At 40.1% G+C, this 18,288-nt stretch overlaps 1 long non-coding RNA gene across 1 annotated transcript; it reads right to left on the minus strand.

The window, feature by feature from the left end:
• Positions 1 to 1,027: 1,027 nt before the first annotated feature.
• On the minus strand, positions 1,028 to 18,046 carry LOC146581741 (uncharacterized). Its single transcript, XR_014893827.1, has 3 exons — positions 17,933 to 18,046; positions 1,573 to 1,762; positions 1,028 to 1,123 (listed from the first exon to the last, which is right to left on the minus strand). It is a non-coding gene; the product is annotated as an uncharacterized LOC146581741 (long non-coding RNA).
• Between the last annotated feature and the right edge of the window lie 242 nt (positions 18,047 to 18,288).

Raw genomic sequence — 18,288 nt, forward strand, 5'->3', positions numbered from 1 at the left:
TAAATTTTGCATGGATTGCCTTTGAAGTGTCAGGAGATAAAAAGGGAAGCTCGCCTGTGTTTTTATGTGTTCATTGTGTGCTGAGGAGAAGCAGCAGCCCAGACCAGGTACTGCAGATCGGGGCTATAATTAAAGCTGAGGATGGAGGAAATTGAGCTGTACAATGGAGAGAAAATCTGTTTTTTAGAACTTTGTTGGATGTTGGCAGATTCTTTTTATTATTATTATTTTTGGTGTCTCCTTTTTGCTGTGATGTTTTTCATCCAAAAAGCTGAATTTACACAACACGCATTTAATCATTCATGATTATCACCTGATCCAATCCGGACTGTAAACTAATAAAAAGCCTAGCCTCTGAGACTTCTGGTGAAGGCTCATCTGAATTTATGCACAGCGAATGATGAAGACGTCTGTTTACGTTGCCTTCCTGTCAGAGTAACACGATGGCGCAGCGCTCTGTGGGAGGTTCACAGTGCAGCGGCACTGCCTTTGATACTGGAGGGTTCTGATGACAGAAACAGAAAATGGCAGAAAAAAAAAAGAAGCCATGCCCGATGAAGCTGAGTATGAGGAGGATTATGTTTTTGGATATTTTCTAAACCATTAAGCAGTGACCGCAGACACTTTACACTGTGTGATTAATCTGGATGCAGGTCACTGAGTTAAACCAATATATTACAATACTGTACAAACCGTGTCATAGGTTCTGAATGTAAACATAAAACACAGGATTCACTGAGAGACGTCAGCGAGAATGTTAGCATCATCAATAAAAATGGATCTATAAGCAAATAAAGGCGATTGTGTAATTGTTCAGATGCTGGGTGACTGTAGAGAGCGTCTTTTGGGGAAAGTGCATGAGTTGATGGATACTCAAAGTTTCAAATTATGAGGTCAGATCTGCAAACAATCTCTGTTTCAGTTTTTCCGTTTGTTTGAGGGCAGCTGTGTGTGTTGAGCTGACCTTATTTCTCCTGTGCTTGAAGTGTAGGTGAAGGTCAGACCACACTTTGTTTAGCATCGGGATCCAGCATCTTCGTCACTGCTTTGAAGCCATCTCCTGGTATCATAACTGTTGTTGACTCCTTTCTTTGATGCATGTGTTTAAGTGACTCTGATGAGACTGTCAAATAGAGTAGTTTATTGGGGTAAAGGTTCGGTCCTGCACGACCTGCTCCTTAAACCTACATAACAGTGTTCATTTGTGGTTCTTTAATTAATTCCTTTTACATCCTGTTAACCTTCAATGACTGCATTTTTGTAGCAGTTTGGTATCAAATCATTTTTCATACCGTAGCTAGGTAACAAAGTGTGTAAAAATTAGAAGCTATTGTCGCTGTATTTTTTTCCTTATTTTGATGAAACTCCTCTTTTCAGAGTAGAGTCATTGTCTGAATGTTAAATCTCCCTCCTTGATCATCGCTTGCTGCCACTGAGCTATTTCTGCAGGAAGAGGAAGTGACAATGGCACCAAAGGCCTCGGAGCAGAGTGACACCCTGACGTCCCTGCTAAAAAAGAAAGGGAAGAATTCTCCTCCCTTCCCCCAACTGAACCTCCCCACCTGAACTCACCGAGGGTTTGCATTCCAGTTGCTGGATCGTTAGCCGGGGGTATTAGGCATCTTGCCTCTGACTTGCATCATCACCTCCCATCTCAAAGTTTTGCTGCGCCGTCTTTCCTTCTTTTCTTGTCTCTCTCTCTCTCACTCTCTTTCTCTCTCCGGCATGTAGATTATTCTCATCAGCCTTCCACTCAACATCCCTTGGAAGAAAACAAAAAGAAAGATGATGGGAGACTGGTGGAAGAGAACAATTAAACCCTGTTTTTATGCAAGTGCAAGGTGACCCTGATGGAGATACAATCACACATAACAGCGCCTCAAAGCTCCTTGACCCATTGGGATGCAAACAGAGGATTATGGATAAATTACCTGAAAAAGAAAAATATTTGTGGGTTGGAAACATAATTAACAACATAAATGACTGCGGGATCGCTTAGAGAAGCTCGGCAACAGTCAAGGTCACACAAAATTCAACTTAATAAACTAATTTGTATGCCACTTATACTCAAAGAACAACCTGGAAAAAAAAATCCCAATGAATATTATTTTACTCCAATTCAAAGCCCCTGTTTTCTGTAACAGTCTGATCTACAGATGGGTTAATATTGTCTTTGCAATAACTACGTTCTGCACGACAGCCTCCCGTGATGGTCTATGTTTAAAAACAGAAGGTGCAGCGATTCAGAAGCTTTCTCCCAACATTCAACAACATTGACATATTTGGATGGTGGGATCGTCTAAATTTAGCAGCTTGGTTATAAAGCTTCATTAGCAAGCTTTTGGGTGCAGAGGCACAGACAGGCGTGCTCTTTAGTGCAAAGTAAAAGACTGATAAAATGCGACACTTTTGCTCACCGAAACCACTGCTCTGTCATCTGTACCTCACCGCAGACTTTATTTTCTTTGTCAGATAATTTCAATAAATGTGCACCAACTGCACAAAACAGTTGAGATGTCCATCGAGACAGCTGTGCCGGCATATCAGTCAGTCGAAATAACCGACTTTTGTATTTGTAGAGAGAATTCAGTACACTAAGAAAAGCCCAAAGAAACAATACCTAGTCCTTCACAGGCATGATCCCAGCTAATGGCTCACTTACATCAGAGTAAAAATAGGACAGCAGACTTCCTGCGACCATGACCTTGGGTTTCGGTGAATGCAGTGATTTTTTTTTTCACTTTTGGTGACCAATTGAGCGTATTTCTGATGATCTCTAGCTGACCACAGTCCATTACAAAGTGACTGCACATGCTTTTAAGTTAGAGGCATTGGTGCTCCAACTCAGAGTCTCTCAGACAGGCTGGCAAAGGTTTGCAAAAACCTGCTGTTGGTTATAGAAACTAAGTCAGACTGCAATCTGAGCCAGTCTGTGCCAATGACAGCAACAGTGTGATGTATCTCTTTACAGTGGACATTTACTCATCTGGTTGCCAAATGGTCATTTTGCAGTTAAACCTCCACCTGCCGAGGAATTTCTGTTTCTGTTTTCTATTCAGATTCTGTAAATATAACCAGTTAATATAAATACCCAGGAAGACAGACAACAACAAATTAAGTTAATCGCGATATATTCCCACAAACAGACTGTGTATAATTGCCCACTTGATCCGTTGAGTCACAAACTAATAGCAGACTGACATCTTATTGCTGTTTTATCACTCCCTGAAACACTAAGTTGCTTTGGAGACAGCACATGTTTCCACATCTCTGAAGCAACCATATCAAAAGCAATGCGATCGCAAATTCATTACACACAGATTCAATAATGTTGGTCCTGCTGCGGACTCTGACCCCTGTTTCCTCCACTGTGACTGTACCATACTTGACAAAACATAATGTATAGCATGTGGGATCACTTTTAGGTACACGCTCCCAGAGAGAGCATTCCTGAGAACTTCTTATCATCTGAGCATCAGTTGCAAAATAGGTATGCATTTTACTTATGACACTAAGACTATCATGAAGCTCCAACCAGCTGAGCACACACACACACATCATTTGTGTTTGAACGTTGTTTGCACTGCGACCACAACTGACTTGTACTCAGACCAGATCAGACGCAGCAGCTCTCTTTTCAGACTGTGTTTATTCTGATACTGAAGCGCTGCTTGAAGTGATGCAACTAAACAGACTCAAATCAGGCGTGTCGTGTGATCAGTTAGAAACTCAGACTCTTGAACATTTATTGTAGTGGGAGAAAAAGGCGGCTGTGATGGAGTTTTCTGGAGCTGGGTGAGATAAAGATTCCCTTTGATACGATGACAGCCGTGACTCTCCGTCTGCAGCGCTGCTTTGGGTCACGTGCCTATGGGGAAAGTCTCAGACTTCTCTTTAATATCATTTCTAAATCAATCGCAGCTCCAGATGGCTTCGCACTCGGGGCACAGAGCAGCAGAGGTTAAATATATTTCAACTTTTTAAATTAATAGAGTGTTACTCCCACAAAGTGTTTCCAAGACTCACCCGGCATCAACAGCAGCAGCTATGAGCAGCGCTGCCCTCGGCACCATCCGACGGTTGCAGCAGACAGTCCAGTGGAACATGGCATCCCTTTGATTGACAGGTGATCGACATAGAAAATGTCCAGGTGGACTCGTACCTGCAACCTCTGTTGCTTTCTGTCACTCAGCTGCTGGGGAGCCTGTGATTATCACAGTGTTATATTAAGGACTTGTTTTTCTTCTGTGGAGCACAAAGTGACCAGGAGGCAAGAATTTCTGAATCTGTCCGGTTCCTCTGAGATAATCTGCAGCGTGTGTCTTTAAAGATGAATAAAAATAATTTCAGGTTGTTAACTTTTTAACCCAAAGCCTCATAGGAAACCACCCCATGATATTTTATTAATACGCATGCATGCCCTCAGAAATTAGATTATATAAAGAATCTGTCATGTTTAACACTGACAGTCAGAAGTTTAGAGATGCCTTGGAACTCTCTGAATTATGTATTTGCTTCATGCCGGGTCTCAAAAAAAGTTGGGTTTTTTTGTTGACAGGTTAACCTACTAATCTTGTGACCTTGCAGTTTTTTTCAGTCTAATCTCCCTTCCGGATTGAAATATAACACACAACAGGCCACAAGTCATCCCCGAAATGGTTTGAAAAGATCGTAGATAACCACTGAAGCAGCTTTCTCATCATTGATCATTAATGCAGCTGGTATTCTCCAGTGAATGCTATAGAAGCTCAGCAGGTTTTAGCTTTGATGATGTTGATGGCAACGGGGTGATATGGCGGTTGGGACTCTTCGCTCACAGCAAGAAGGAATCTCCTGGGCGAAGCTTGCATGCTCGGGCACTCTGGCTTCCTCCCACAGTCCAAAAACATGCCTGGGTTGACTCTAAATTGGGCGTAGGTGTGAACGTAGGAGTGAGTGGTCGTCTGTCTCTCTGTGTTAGGCCTGTGACAAACCGACAACCTGTCCAGGATGCGCCCTGTGGTAAGTGGAAGAAAGTGGATGGATGATGAAGAAGTCTTTGCGATTGCAAGGTTTGCTGTAGTGCTGTGTATTACTGAAGATTAGCATCAATTTCACAGTAATCCCTATAGATCAGCTAACATCACAAAGCTGCTGTTGCATCTGCAAGCCACATTGCAACCCACCTCCACCCTCTCATGCTGTGTCTGACTGAGTCACTGTTTTGTCATTTGTCAATGATTTTTGCATCGTGCTGTTCTGAGAGCACGAGCAAGAGATTATCATTTCTATCGTTTTCATCTTGATTGCAAAAAACAGATTTTATGGGAGGGGTATGATCTGACTGTGCAACCATTTGCTCATTGACTAACCAATGAGTAAGCAGAAAATATGCCTTTTTGTCATGACAAAGTTTTACAAAATAGATTTTATTTTTTATCCACTGTGACCCAAAATTGGTAACTAAGACAATGAACTGAGACAATGAATGCAAACTGCTTGCAGAGGTCCAAAGCAAGACTTTTGTCATAGACTCCATAAGACCAGAAGTACTTTTGCAGCTATAGCTCTGCAGACAGCTATAGACTGAAGAATTAAGGATTAAGGTATTTTGACATTGGCTTTATTTGTCCAATCTACAAACTATGTCCGCGTTTTTTACTGTGTATGGTAGATCTTAGAACAGGGTCAGATTATTATTATTATTATTATCATGACTATTATTATTATCATTAGCTCCTGTCTGAGCTAGTAGTCAGGTATGCAGTGAGCTTACAGACAGTGTGGGTTTGGATTGTAAGCTGACACATAGTTTCTGGCCATATTCTTTGAACCATGTTTCCACTTAATTAATAAAGCAGTTTACTGTTAAGAAACAAAGGGTGGTTAATGATATGTACTAACTGGTTAATAATTACATGTTACTAAGTATACTTAAAATGGAAATGAAACGCTACACTGTACAAATATTAAGGCTAATTTAAACCATGGAGCCCTGCTCTAAAAACAAGTTGGGGATTTAACACTCTCTGTTAGGACTCCTGATCTGGTGAGAAACTCAGTTATGTGTGTGTAGTGATGCACATGCAGTACAAAGTTATGTTATAAAGTGCGTGTACTTGGGAAAAGAGTCTTAACCCTGATATAACTGGTATATAAAATAGTGTTGATTGCGTCTTGTGGACATCTGCTCTGTCAGCTGATTGTGCCCCTCAGTCTGTCCACCTGACCGGAGATTGTAGCACTCCAGCTTGTCAGTCTAGTGAACCACCAGGTCACCTGACTCAAACAGGTTCTCCTCCATACTGTCCTCATTTACAAAGTGCTCCACAAACCCCAGCATTACGGCTAACTGGTGGACTTTCCTATTTCAGTGCAGTTAGCCAATGGTAAAAGTGGGCAGTATATCCTTGGTGTTATTATTTTATTTTTCACGGAGTTATCAGTTTTGTCACTAGTTAGCTAACAGAAACCATTCTAAGTCTAATAGCAGTGACCAACCAACCAACCCAGCGATGTCCCATGATGTACGACACAGCTCTGCACATGCTCTAAAAACGAATAAAAACACAAATGACCCAATCCACACACGGTGTTAAATCTGTGAGAGTTTTAAGATCAGGGCTCCGTGGTGTAAATGAGCTTTTAATACATGTAGTGTTTCATGTCCACTTTACCAATATATTGCAACAGGGTGCATAAGGGTCAAAGAGCACAAATAGTAATAATTCCTCAATATTCTTCATCACTGGTTTGCTGATCAACTCGCTGAACACATTTCACTAAACGTGTTTAAATGCAGTGTTTTTGAGTAGTTGTTGTTTCCACCTCTCAAACTTGTGTCTCCAAATTAAGCGATGACTTATTTATTGGAAACAACACATTCAAAGCGCCTTTAATATTTCAGCAGACATTTTGCAGAGATGAAAGCGTGCGTTGCTTCTGTTTGAGCTGAGAGGAAATCTTCACCCCCTCAGAGGTGAATCGCTTTACTCCCCGTGGTGTAAACTCACCAATGAGTCCGGGAGAACTGATGAATAGCCGGAAAGGAAAAAAATAAAAGAGCGAACAAACAGAGATCAGTGTGACCCCAGGCAGTGCGATGTATCACAGACAACACCACCAAACCAAACACCGCATGCTTGTACAGTACGCAGAAATCTCCACAGCTTCTTCAAAGATGACTGATAAAAAAAGATGGTAAGCAGTTGCTTTCAAGTGCCGTGGAACCTCAAAGATGGAGCAACACAGAGGTGTTTGATGTTAATTCTACTGTTAGTCTTTAAAAAGTGCTCGGAAGTTCTTTGAGAAGAGCCACACAGAGATGTATTAAAACAACTTTGAACTGTTAAATTGTTCTGAGCAACATGGCCGCAGGAAATTTTCTGCATTTGAAAGCTGCACGAGCCTTAGCCGAGATAAACAGTGGCGATGTTAAATTCATGTCTTGTTTTACGTTGAAAGGGAACAGCATCAAAGGCATGAGGCAGAGCATCCCACAGCAGAAAGAAAATTAATGTCGAAGCATGTCTCTCTAAGCGTTTCGGTTTATAATAATTCAGAATAAAGACAGTTTGCATCTGCAGCCAGAGCACCCCGAGCCAAAAACCATTTCCATAAAGTGGTTCTGGTTTGGGTTTTGCTGAGATGACAAATAAACCCAGAGAGCTGCAGACGCAGTGAGAACCAGTTCACATTCAGCTCTGGTTATATTCCTGCTTTATTGTATTATGTATGTGTGATATTTTAGGATTACACTCCTGTGCAGATTTTGCAGATTTAAGATCATTAAATTCATATCTATGATGCAATGCTGTCAGGGCTCTGGACAACGATCCCACAGCAAGAGTCGTATCTGTTTAAGCAGATACTACGTGCCAAAGGCCTGGCTTAGCTTTGAAGTGCGCCTATAAAATTGAGAGGTTTTAAACATAAGATAATATGAAAATGCATTTACATGTATATTTTCTGTGTAATTAGAAATATATGTATTATTACTTGTCGCTTGATTGTTGGGGTTTTCTCTGTATTGTTGTGGTATCTTTACCTTACAGTATAAAGCACCTTGAGGTGACGTTTGTTGTTATTTGGTGTTATATAAATGAAATTTAATTTAATTGATAACTTATCTAATCACAGCACCGTCTCCATGAGTGTGAATGTCTTCCCACTCCTCATTAATATGTGAACTGGTGGAATGATATCAGAGTATATTTAGCTTTATTTTATATTGTATGTTTTTCTTTGTTTTTCCTAAATGACCCTCTGTATATTGTTTATATAATTGAAAATTGAAAAACAAACAAACTACTTTGCAATTCCATCAGTTGACCTCTAAGACTTGATTATTAAAATACCATAAAATATTACAAAGTTTATTACAAAAACTAAAAAGGCAGCTTTTCTCCTCATTTCCAGCAATTTAATTCACCTTTAATCCTAAATTCTTTGTGTAGGCCCTCATTTCATTCAGGCTTTAGCACTCTTTAATGCCTGAGGTTAATATAGTTTGTCTCAGGCTAACACATCATTCTGACATCATAAAGAACCAGGAGTAGAAGAAGTTTGTTTAGTGCAGTCTGAAACATCAGTTTTTTTTCGATTAGTATTTATAAAATCTGGGTGTGTTTGCATCCACCAGGAAAATGGAGGGAAGCAATCTTAAAAATAAGGAAAATCACACTTTCAGTTACAATAAATTAATCCGATTCATGACAAAAATATAATGTGTTTATAGAATGTAACAGCAACAGTCTGCCCCACTGTTGTGTTGTCAGTTGCCATTGGGTGATAAATCTGACTCACTGACCAGTATATTAGCTGTTCTGTTCACTGCTGGAGCCTCTAGGTGAACATTTAGCAACTGCAGCATTTTACGTTTTGTTTTCGTTTTCTAAATTCACAAAAAAATGCACTTAAAGTAAGTATTCATGCTAACGGTGAAGCACATTTTTTTTAACCGTCCATGATTACCACCCGCAGCGACAGCAGCATTCTTTGCTGCCATTTAAATATTCAATATTTAGAGAAAACACATCTTTTTTTTTCTATTTCTTGAATGCATCGCTGTGTTTTACACACGGCTGCGCGACCCTCTCTGAATTATTGCTCTGCAGACCTTAAGCCTACACAATGCATCAATTTAGACATTTTTGTAGAGGCCCTCCCTTTTAATATTAACGATGGTGGGGAAAGCATGTAAAAACAAAAGCTGCATTATTCTAGAGGAAATTCATAACATGAAATATTTAGTGTTGTTTTATTCGAAAAAATGCTGAAAGAAAAGAAACATGTAGCACAAATGCACACACATGCTTTTTCTTCCCATGATTCCACTGGGGTCTCCTGCCAGGCATTTGCCTTTCAGCCAGCAGCACATGGCTTGTCTGTGATAAAGGGATGTGGAGTGCAAAAGAAAGAAAAAGCCTTTTAAAGTTGTATTTGGTGTCCCTGCGCTCCCCAGTCAGCAGGCACCAGACTGCTTATGAGATTAGACATTTTTAGGCAGCTAGACAGTCGACTTCTTTCTCCTCTGCCTCTGTCTTCACTCAGGCTAAGTCTGGGCAGTGTGACCCTGCGGGGTTTCCGAGTCCTTCGTACTATCTGCTCTGAAGGCTGGCCAAAATGGCCTCGGCAACAGTGGAGTAGTACGTGAAGAAGAGGTTGGGATTATCAGCTGCTTTAAAAACTCAGGTTTAAAAACCTTAATAAAGGACGCGTTTCGTCCTTTATAAAGCTGTTGGAGCCAATTAAAGATAAACAATATTAAAAAATGAAAAGCACAGGCAGGTACAGGCACCTTCTTTTTCTAAAAAGATGAATAATTGAGGCTAATAATAAAAACAATTACAATGTGCAAAATTATTTACCTGCAGTGAAATAATGAGTGTTAAAGATCTCTTAGGTGTTACTGGGGTTACAATAAAAGGTGTGTTGAGTGTTAGTGATGTCAGCCTAATTTACACATTGCATTCTGTCATCTTGTAGACAGTGATTCCTTTCTGAAGGGTACTGATGTGAAGGCTGTACAGGGCTTAATACCTTAACAGAATTTGTGCCTACATAGTAAATAAGTAAATAAACCTTTAAAACGTCCCGGCATAGCATCTGAAGGTGCTACCCCGAGCTTTGCAGACTAACATCTAGTTGTTGTAGCAGTGTACTGTTGCTCGGGAGCAGTGTCAAAACTGTGTGGAACATCTGGTAATTTGAGCTTCTCCGTTACAGTCGTTGTCTCTGTTTCTTTTCTTTAATCTATAATCTTCTTTGCGTGACCAACACCAGCATGGCTCCATTTTCTGTCCAACCAGTCTGCATTTAACCAATGCATAGCATCATTGCTACGTGTCTTGGCTCTTTGTTTCTGCTAGCATTAAGTGGCAAAAAGCCTGTTTCTCCAAGTTTACAAAAAAAGTCCAAAATCCTCATCATTTATTGTAGAGGCTTGAACATCCACCAGGCCCCTAACAAGCCATCAAAGGTCAGGTTTAGGATTGGATTTTGTCTATCTACATGTTGAATAGACAGAAACTAGAAAGTGTTACATTACAAATTAATCATAAATTTTGCCATTACGTCTGTTATTTTGTTTTCTGTCCATTTGGGTGCTCAAAATAGGTTAGCACTCCACAAAAAGGGGTGGATGTTGACCGAACAGAAAACCTACCCCTAAAACTGACCCAAACCCCCAATGGACTGCCATTGACCTGGTGGATGTTAAAGGTCAACTACGCCCTACAATGATTTTTGTAGGAGGTCAAAATAACTCTGGAGAAAGGTTTAGGATCATTCTAACCTAATCAGCATTTTTGGGGGGACCATCTGTGTTTACAATATTGTATAGTAGGGATATTTAAGTGCAAGAGAATGCATGTTTATTTATCTAGTTAAAGGGAGGATAAGGGGGTATCATAGTCATTATTTTCTTCCTCCAGGGATCAAAAATATCTGCAATAAGCTTGTATAATCTAACTAGGAGTTGTCAGGTAGCTTGGATGAACTAATGACCACCCTTGAGCCCCTTTGCAAAAAGAAAAAGAAAGCCCTACCAGTACAGAAAGTCCACTCGCAACAAATAAAGCTCATTTAGATTATTAGTTACCGCTGGTGCAAGTAATCTGATTCTAAACAGGAAACTGTGCAAAGGCCCTTCAGGTAGTCCATTAGCACAGCACCGAAGGGAAAAGTGGGAAGAATTACGACCACTTAGAGTGCATGTGGCAAAAACTCCAGCAGCAGCCATGTGTGTGGATTTGAATAATAAGCTTTTATTAGAGAAGAAAGGAAACAAACCCTACAAGTATCAGAAATCATCTTAATTTCCTTTTTGATTTCAAAATCTTGCCTCGATCTCAAATTTATGGAAATTAAAATAAAGATTTGGGGGTTTTTTGTAGAAAGTGAAGCCCTTTAATAGTTGTAGTGATGACCTAGATGTAAAACACAGAGCTCAGCACTAGCTGGACCTCGAGTTAATGTCATTAAAACCTCATTAGCTCTGTACTCATTGTTGCTGCCTGCTGCTGTCTTTTCTTTCAGGACACGGTGGCGACGCTGTGCCTGCTATCCCACCACTTTTCAACCTCTTCCACTGGCCGATATTGCTTTGAAGCCTCCCCAATTAAACCTACTGTCCTGCCGATGAGGGCACTCCCCCCTGTAGGTTAATTATGTCATTAACCGCTTGTTGGTAAGATTGTTTGATAAAATATGAGTGTAATAAAAAATACATGGCCAAAGGCGATATTAAAATGAGGCCCAGAGCTCAGAGAGCTCAGATCAGGCTCCTCTACACTGTCTGCTTTGTCATTCTCATCACAAGGCAAATGTTCGCACTGATACAGGCAGGCAGGAACACAAATAAGATGCTCGAAGAGCTCAGACAGACACAGGTTGAGACTGGAGGGGACCACTCATTCATCCCAAAATGTTATTTCTATGCAAATGAAAGGGGCAGGAATTAGAGACAGGAATGTTTTGATGGTTACGAGTCCCGCTGGTTGCCATAGGGACTGAGATCTCATATCATCAGAGTCAAGTGGGGCATGAAGCAGATGAGTCGAGAGCCAAGAGGGCAGAAGAAGTGATGGGATACTTTTAAAGAAAATGATGTTCAAAATGTGTGCTATAAGGTTTAAAGAAAAGCACCAAAATATATATTTTTCAGAATTTTTCTGCTGCTCCAGCAGTTTTGCCATCTGGAAACTTTTTTAAAATGTAGAACTTATTTTGCTTTTATGAATCACCCTGTTATCATCATGGAGAAAAAATATATAACCTTGCTTACCAGAGTGTTCCCATGAGCTACAGTCGCAGTAGGGAAGTTTATATCTACTTATCACACCGTGGATGTCATGTTGATTTTCAAACCAAATCAATCAAAACCAGACCAAAGAGGTTCTAAAGCAATCACCACTGTAGAAAAATAACATGGACAGGTAGACATTTAGGCTTCAATACTCCAAGTCTGGCTACTCGTCACTGCCTTTGTTGCCTGCTGAAGTTCAGGCTCTGGCTGCGGGGCTGAAGTCTGCATACACTTAAACCACTATTTGTGCTGTATCCTTTTATTATATTTTCTACTTTTTTCCCTGTTCCTTTTTCTTTCTCTCTCTTTTCTTTTTTACTCCTGCCTGTCAGCTTAAGCATATTACGCATAAACTGTAATAACAGAAATAACACTAACAGAAATGAATTAATAGAAAACTGTTAAAATAATACAGAAACAAGAGGAGCCTATAGAGGACTTATAAAGCTCATCTTGGAAAAGGAAAATGGACTCTATAAATGCTGAGAAAGCAAAAAAAAAAAACCAACAACAACCAAACAAACAGAAAAAGCTTTAACACAACTCTGGGCGCTAGTAGCATGTTGTCTATGCAGATGTGTAGAAAGAGCTGAGATTGTGTGCTGAGCTGAGCTGAGCTGGCAATGTCTTCTTTCATCCTCTTTCAAACGGAAAAGAAGCCGTCTATGTCCACTGTGAACGACCATCTTTGAACAGAGGGCGGGGCTTACAACACAAACTGTCTGTCTTCTGCAATCCAGTTTTGAGATCCCTTCCCAGACTTCTTAACGCCCACTCACATCTTGGGTCATTTGATCTCAGTAAGTCACATGATAGGGTGGGGCAAGATGTCACAATGGGTTCACCCGAAACCTTGGCTGATAGTGACCCACACCCGTTTTCACACCTTGGCTGATGTGATTAGGCAGATGATCCATAGTGGGCCAAAGACCCTCCCGGGGACACTCCCAATAGGACTTAAAATCTAGGACTCTCCACCAATTGGTCTTAGAACTGAAGAAGCTTCTCGGATGAAACGTCTTCAAGACACTTGAAGTCCAGACGCTTTTCTGTCAGAGCTCCTTAAATTGCTTCACCAGGTCAATTATTTATCAAAGTTGGAAAAAATATATTTTATTTGCTGATAAAAACCTGTTATGGTGGGACATCCTGTGTCTCAGATTTGTTTTAATTTGCTGCCTTGCCTAAATTGGTTCATGTTGTGTAACCTTGTGTAAGTCCACTCAAAGGAAAAGCCTTTTCACTTCTCACCTCTTCAACCGCATCATCATCCTAGTGACATCAGCACATTCACAGAGTATCTCAGAAATCGCTTGAATGCAGCTATTAAAATCGTGAAACATTAATGGTGTTGAGAGCAATTATGTCTCTTCATAGCCAGAGGGCTTTATTCATTTATTATGCATCTGTTGCTTCCAACCCCCCCATGCCTGGCTTTCAAACTGTGGGGCAGGTTAGAGCCTGAGTGTTGCCGGCTGAGATCTTGCCACTATTAAGAGAATTAAATCCAGCTAAGAGGGCCTCTCAGAGAGAACATAAATTCTCCATTATCTCCCCTTCTTGGTGGCCTCCTCAATCCCTCTTCTCCAGCAGCGGCAGAAACTGATTTTTACTGCCGCACTCTCATTTACCCTTAGAACTCGTCTGCTGGAAACTCTTAAAGCCCCGCCAGATAAAAATAAGATCTGTTGAATGAGAGCTTCATTCTCTTTTTTTCCTTCTTTTAATGTTTTGTTTATGACACACGACTTAAAAAAAGCATTAACATATAAGCCTGCTGTGACTACAGAGGTCGTTGATGCTGCAGCTGCAGGAAGTGATGCGCTGACAGATTGTTCGCCTTTTGTGTTCTTTTTGTTTTTTGTTTTTTTAACTCTGCCTTGTCTTTAAATGTTATTTGAGAACAGGCTTGATCAGTGTGAAATGGCTTGAAATGTAAAGTTGGTGGTAACTCTTTGATGCCAAAATATGTCAGAAATATTTTATTATGCCTACTAAGAAGTAAAAATTTCAAACAATACGTACTGGTAAATAAAACCATGTTTACAACTACTGTATCTATTTAGAAGTAGAAGAAAAAAAATCCAAATCTGGAAGCTGATTGGTTCTGTTTTACAATGTGATCATTACTCAACCTGATGCATATGCACAAGTATCGTTTCCATCAACAGGCTGACCTGTACTCATAGAAACCGGGATACTGTTTCTTCCAGAGTTTAAGGAGTAGATCAGGAAAATGAAATTGGGCATCTATTATTTTTTTTACTTATTTTCATATATGTTTAAGTAAAAAGTATGGAAATGCACATTCAGAAATTGTATTCTGTATCCTTCTCGTATATCTGACCAGTGTTCAATTCTTTAACAATGATAAGGCTCAAATATGTGCCATGGTAGGTTACTTGATGTTTCTAAATTAGCCATAGGTGCAGATACGAGATATCACTTTAAGTGATCAGCCGGAAAAGAAAAAAGCAGCATGCAATTGCCTGTCAGAATGAAAATACAGTATAAATATGCAGCAGAGATTCGACATTGATCTCATTAAGGTACAAACCGCAACAAAACCAAGTAGGCGTACCTCCCGTCACCTCCTGGTACCAACCCAGTGACAAGCCGCTGTGGCACTTAAGCTATAAAAAGGTACTTTTCTGAGAGTGTATTAAAGGGTGCAGATACACCTGTGGTATCACCTGCTTGCAGATTGTCTAAATAGGACTACAGCGTCTCTCATCACTGGGAGAGTCTAACAGCTTGGAAGGTTTCACTTTGCTGATGGCTTGGATGAAACTTGGCTTCCAAACTTGTTTTGGCTGTCATCCACGTTTGCTTACTTTTAACTGGACTTCTGTACCTATTTCCCTTTCCACTTGTGAGTCGGACATGGAGGCTGACATGAACAACCTTTCCCCATTTCTCTGTTTTCTCTATTCTGCTTACCTCTGACCTCTACAGTTGAGTAGCATGTGTAACTGCAGGCTAAAGGCATTTAAATGTACAACATTGTGGAAAGATCTTAAGGAGGGAACTTTGGTCTGACAAGAACATAAACAAATAGGTGCGCAGTATGCTATTTGCTGTCTTGCTGCCTCTCCACTTATGCTTTACTGTGGTGAGTTAAATATATATCTGGAGCAACTTGTTTGTATATAATTTGTTTTACTAGCCTCGCCTGTAATTAGACCATTGAATAAAGAAAACTGTCTCAAAGACCTGAAAATTCTTCAAACGTTTTCCCATAACTGCGCCTATTTATGGCACCCGTGTTATCATTAATCTATCACATGTAGCTGTAAATCATCTTCTGCTGGGATCCTTCAATTATCACCATTAATAAACATCAGGTAATCAGTGATTTGCTATACAACACTCCTATAAAACAATCCACAGAGCTCTTTGTTTTGTCTTTCAATGTCACACAAACACAATTTCTGTTTTTTTGGGTAATTTACATTAATTTACATCTAACACAAGGGTGAATATGAGGATTTTTTTTCATACTTAACCATAGAAACTATTGATTAAAGGATTAAACCTCTCAATCATATTCCTTTGTGCTATTTTGCTCTGAGTATTAATATCTGTGGGGTTATCTTGTAATGTCAGGTTGTTGTCAAGTGGTTCATAAATTAATGAAGAAATTACAGTTGCAATTATTTTCTCTTGTATCATGTGAAAGTAATTGTGAGTCAGGAGCATTCCAGTAATCAACCTGACAAATAATACTCCGTCATATATATCCAAGGCCATTCAAGAGCATCTACATTTTGACTAAGTGCAGAGATTTTGTGACCAGGACCAGTTTAACACCAAATCAATCAATGGCAATTATGTCACTTTTTCAGGAACACCACCATGAAGTGGGACACAGCCATCTCCAACCAAACAACCAGGGTTTAAAACTGGCTTGGTCTTATAATCCTGACAGACCACAATCCTTCTGGATTTTTATTCTCAGAAGACTTTTTACTGTAAAAACCTGGTTTTTTTTCACCGTGAGAACAAAAAGACATTTGCAAGAGAGATGAGCAGAACATAAATATGCCATTCGCAAAGATAATGTCAACGACCTGAAGGCAAGATGCTTCCTGGAGTTCCACAACAATAACCCATCCACATCAGAAGCCTTTGGCAGTGGCCACGTCCCACTTTTCATCCAGCGGCAGAAAAAAGAAACTGAACTGAAAGGCAAGCCTTTTGGATTTATTAAATAAAGGCTACTAAACATCCAGGCCTTAAATGTTAATGCGGATTTTACAGTAGGTTCTTTCTTTTTGTTTTTTTGGTTGTGATAAACATTTTACCACTAATGACATCATCTTCTCTCTTTGTATGCTTTAAGACGACTATTTACTCTGTTAGGAGCTCCTTGTAATCTCCCTGACAAAGTCTAGTATGCCTGAATAAACTTGATCATTTATTTTTTTTAGGTCAGCTATGACTAGAATGAAGGCAAATACATTCTTATTTTCAGAAAGCAGGAAGCACTCCCATTAAAGTATTTTTATCTGTGATGTTGTGTTCCAACTGTGTTTGTCTGCTCCTGTCTATGGCTGACAATGGCCCTGTGATTGAAACCATGTTTTTCATAAAAACTCACAGGATGGGTTTAACCTGAAAGGTAAAGCAAATGAAGAAGTGTCAAACATCCACATTCTTTCTCATGGCCAGCAGGGGGCAGCTACTCAGGTTTTAAGGCGAGTGGAGAATATACAGAAGTAAAAGGGAAAACAACCCCAATGTTCCTTTTACCTCTTAGGTCAGCAAATGTTTTCCTGATGAGCTTCTGGGCTCATATGTTCATCTTAGGTTGTATTACATAAAACATGATGCCCATTTGATAAATTACGCCACCCTTTAGTGAAAAAGGATGATAGAATTTGCTGTTATATGTGACATTATTATATGTGTCTCTGCATTCCTTGCTCGTCACATCTGGTTTCAAAAATTTAAGATGACAAAATCCAAAAGTCGCAAGTTTTAAGATTTAAAAAATGTAACACAAACCAGTGGGTGATGCCACAGTGCTTACATTCATCTTTTATATACAGTCCTGGGCCTTATGCAGGATTTATCAGTTAAGTCATGTTGGAGTTGCTCTATTTCTGTTTCAGGCTTGTAGAACTCATTCACATCAAGCACCATAAAATGCACAATGTTTCTTAAGGCTCCCATCAGTCTTTCTTGGCCCCCGAAAGCCAAACAAGTGCCCATGTGTCACTGCAGACAAACTTCTTGGACCATATAATTAAATGCAAACATAATCAGACTCTCCAATCTTAAAAGCTGCAACATTTACAAGCCATTAATATGGGAAACACTCTAATTTTTTACCATCTGTAACAGAAGGGAATACTTAATGGCAAACCGAGAATCTCATTCACTGCAGTACAAAAGTAAATCTCCGCAGTCAGTCTCCACTCCTCTGGCTTGAGGAAAGGTTTTGCAACCTGACGATGACTGCTCTATCACATATGTGTTTAAAGTTCAGACATGTTTCCACTCCCATCAGTACAGGATTATAAAATGGGACGTGTTTTTGTGGTAAGAACAGCAACAAGGTGATACCAGTGGTCTGCAGGTCGGAGGATCTCCTAAATGATGCTTAACTGCTGTGCTGGGAGGAACTGATAATTGATTCCTTACCTCTTCTTACTGACATCTTCACCCCTCTTTCCTCCTCCTGCGGGCCTTTACGAGCTCTAATATGATATGCGAACAGATGAAGAAACTAAGACTGCAGCTGCAGATGGAGACAGAGCCGGGCTGTTTAAGGCGATTATCTTGGAAGAGATTCTCGTCGTTTTCTCTCTCTCTTCCTACTCCGGCTCTCGGCGGTTTCTCATAACCCCGGTCGTCAGCCGGCAGAGCCAGGCAGTCGCGCAGAGGGGAGGCAAGAGGTTACAGGAAACACAAAGAGACACAATGCTGATGATTAAGGATCAGCTGATTAGGCACTTGCTGTGTAATCTTAAATAAAAAAAGGATATGAAATCACTTGC

This window comes from Mchenga conophoros, linkage group LG2, assembly GCF_057382185.1.
Source record: "Mchenga conophoros isolate Kocher_MC1m ecotype Shallow Benthic linkage group LG2, M_conophoros_male_GT1.1, whole genome shotgun sequence".
Lineage (NCBI taxonomy): Eukaryota > Metazoa > Chordata > Actinopteri > Cichliformes > Cichlidae > Mchenga > Mchenga conophoros.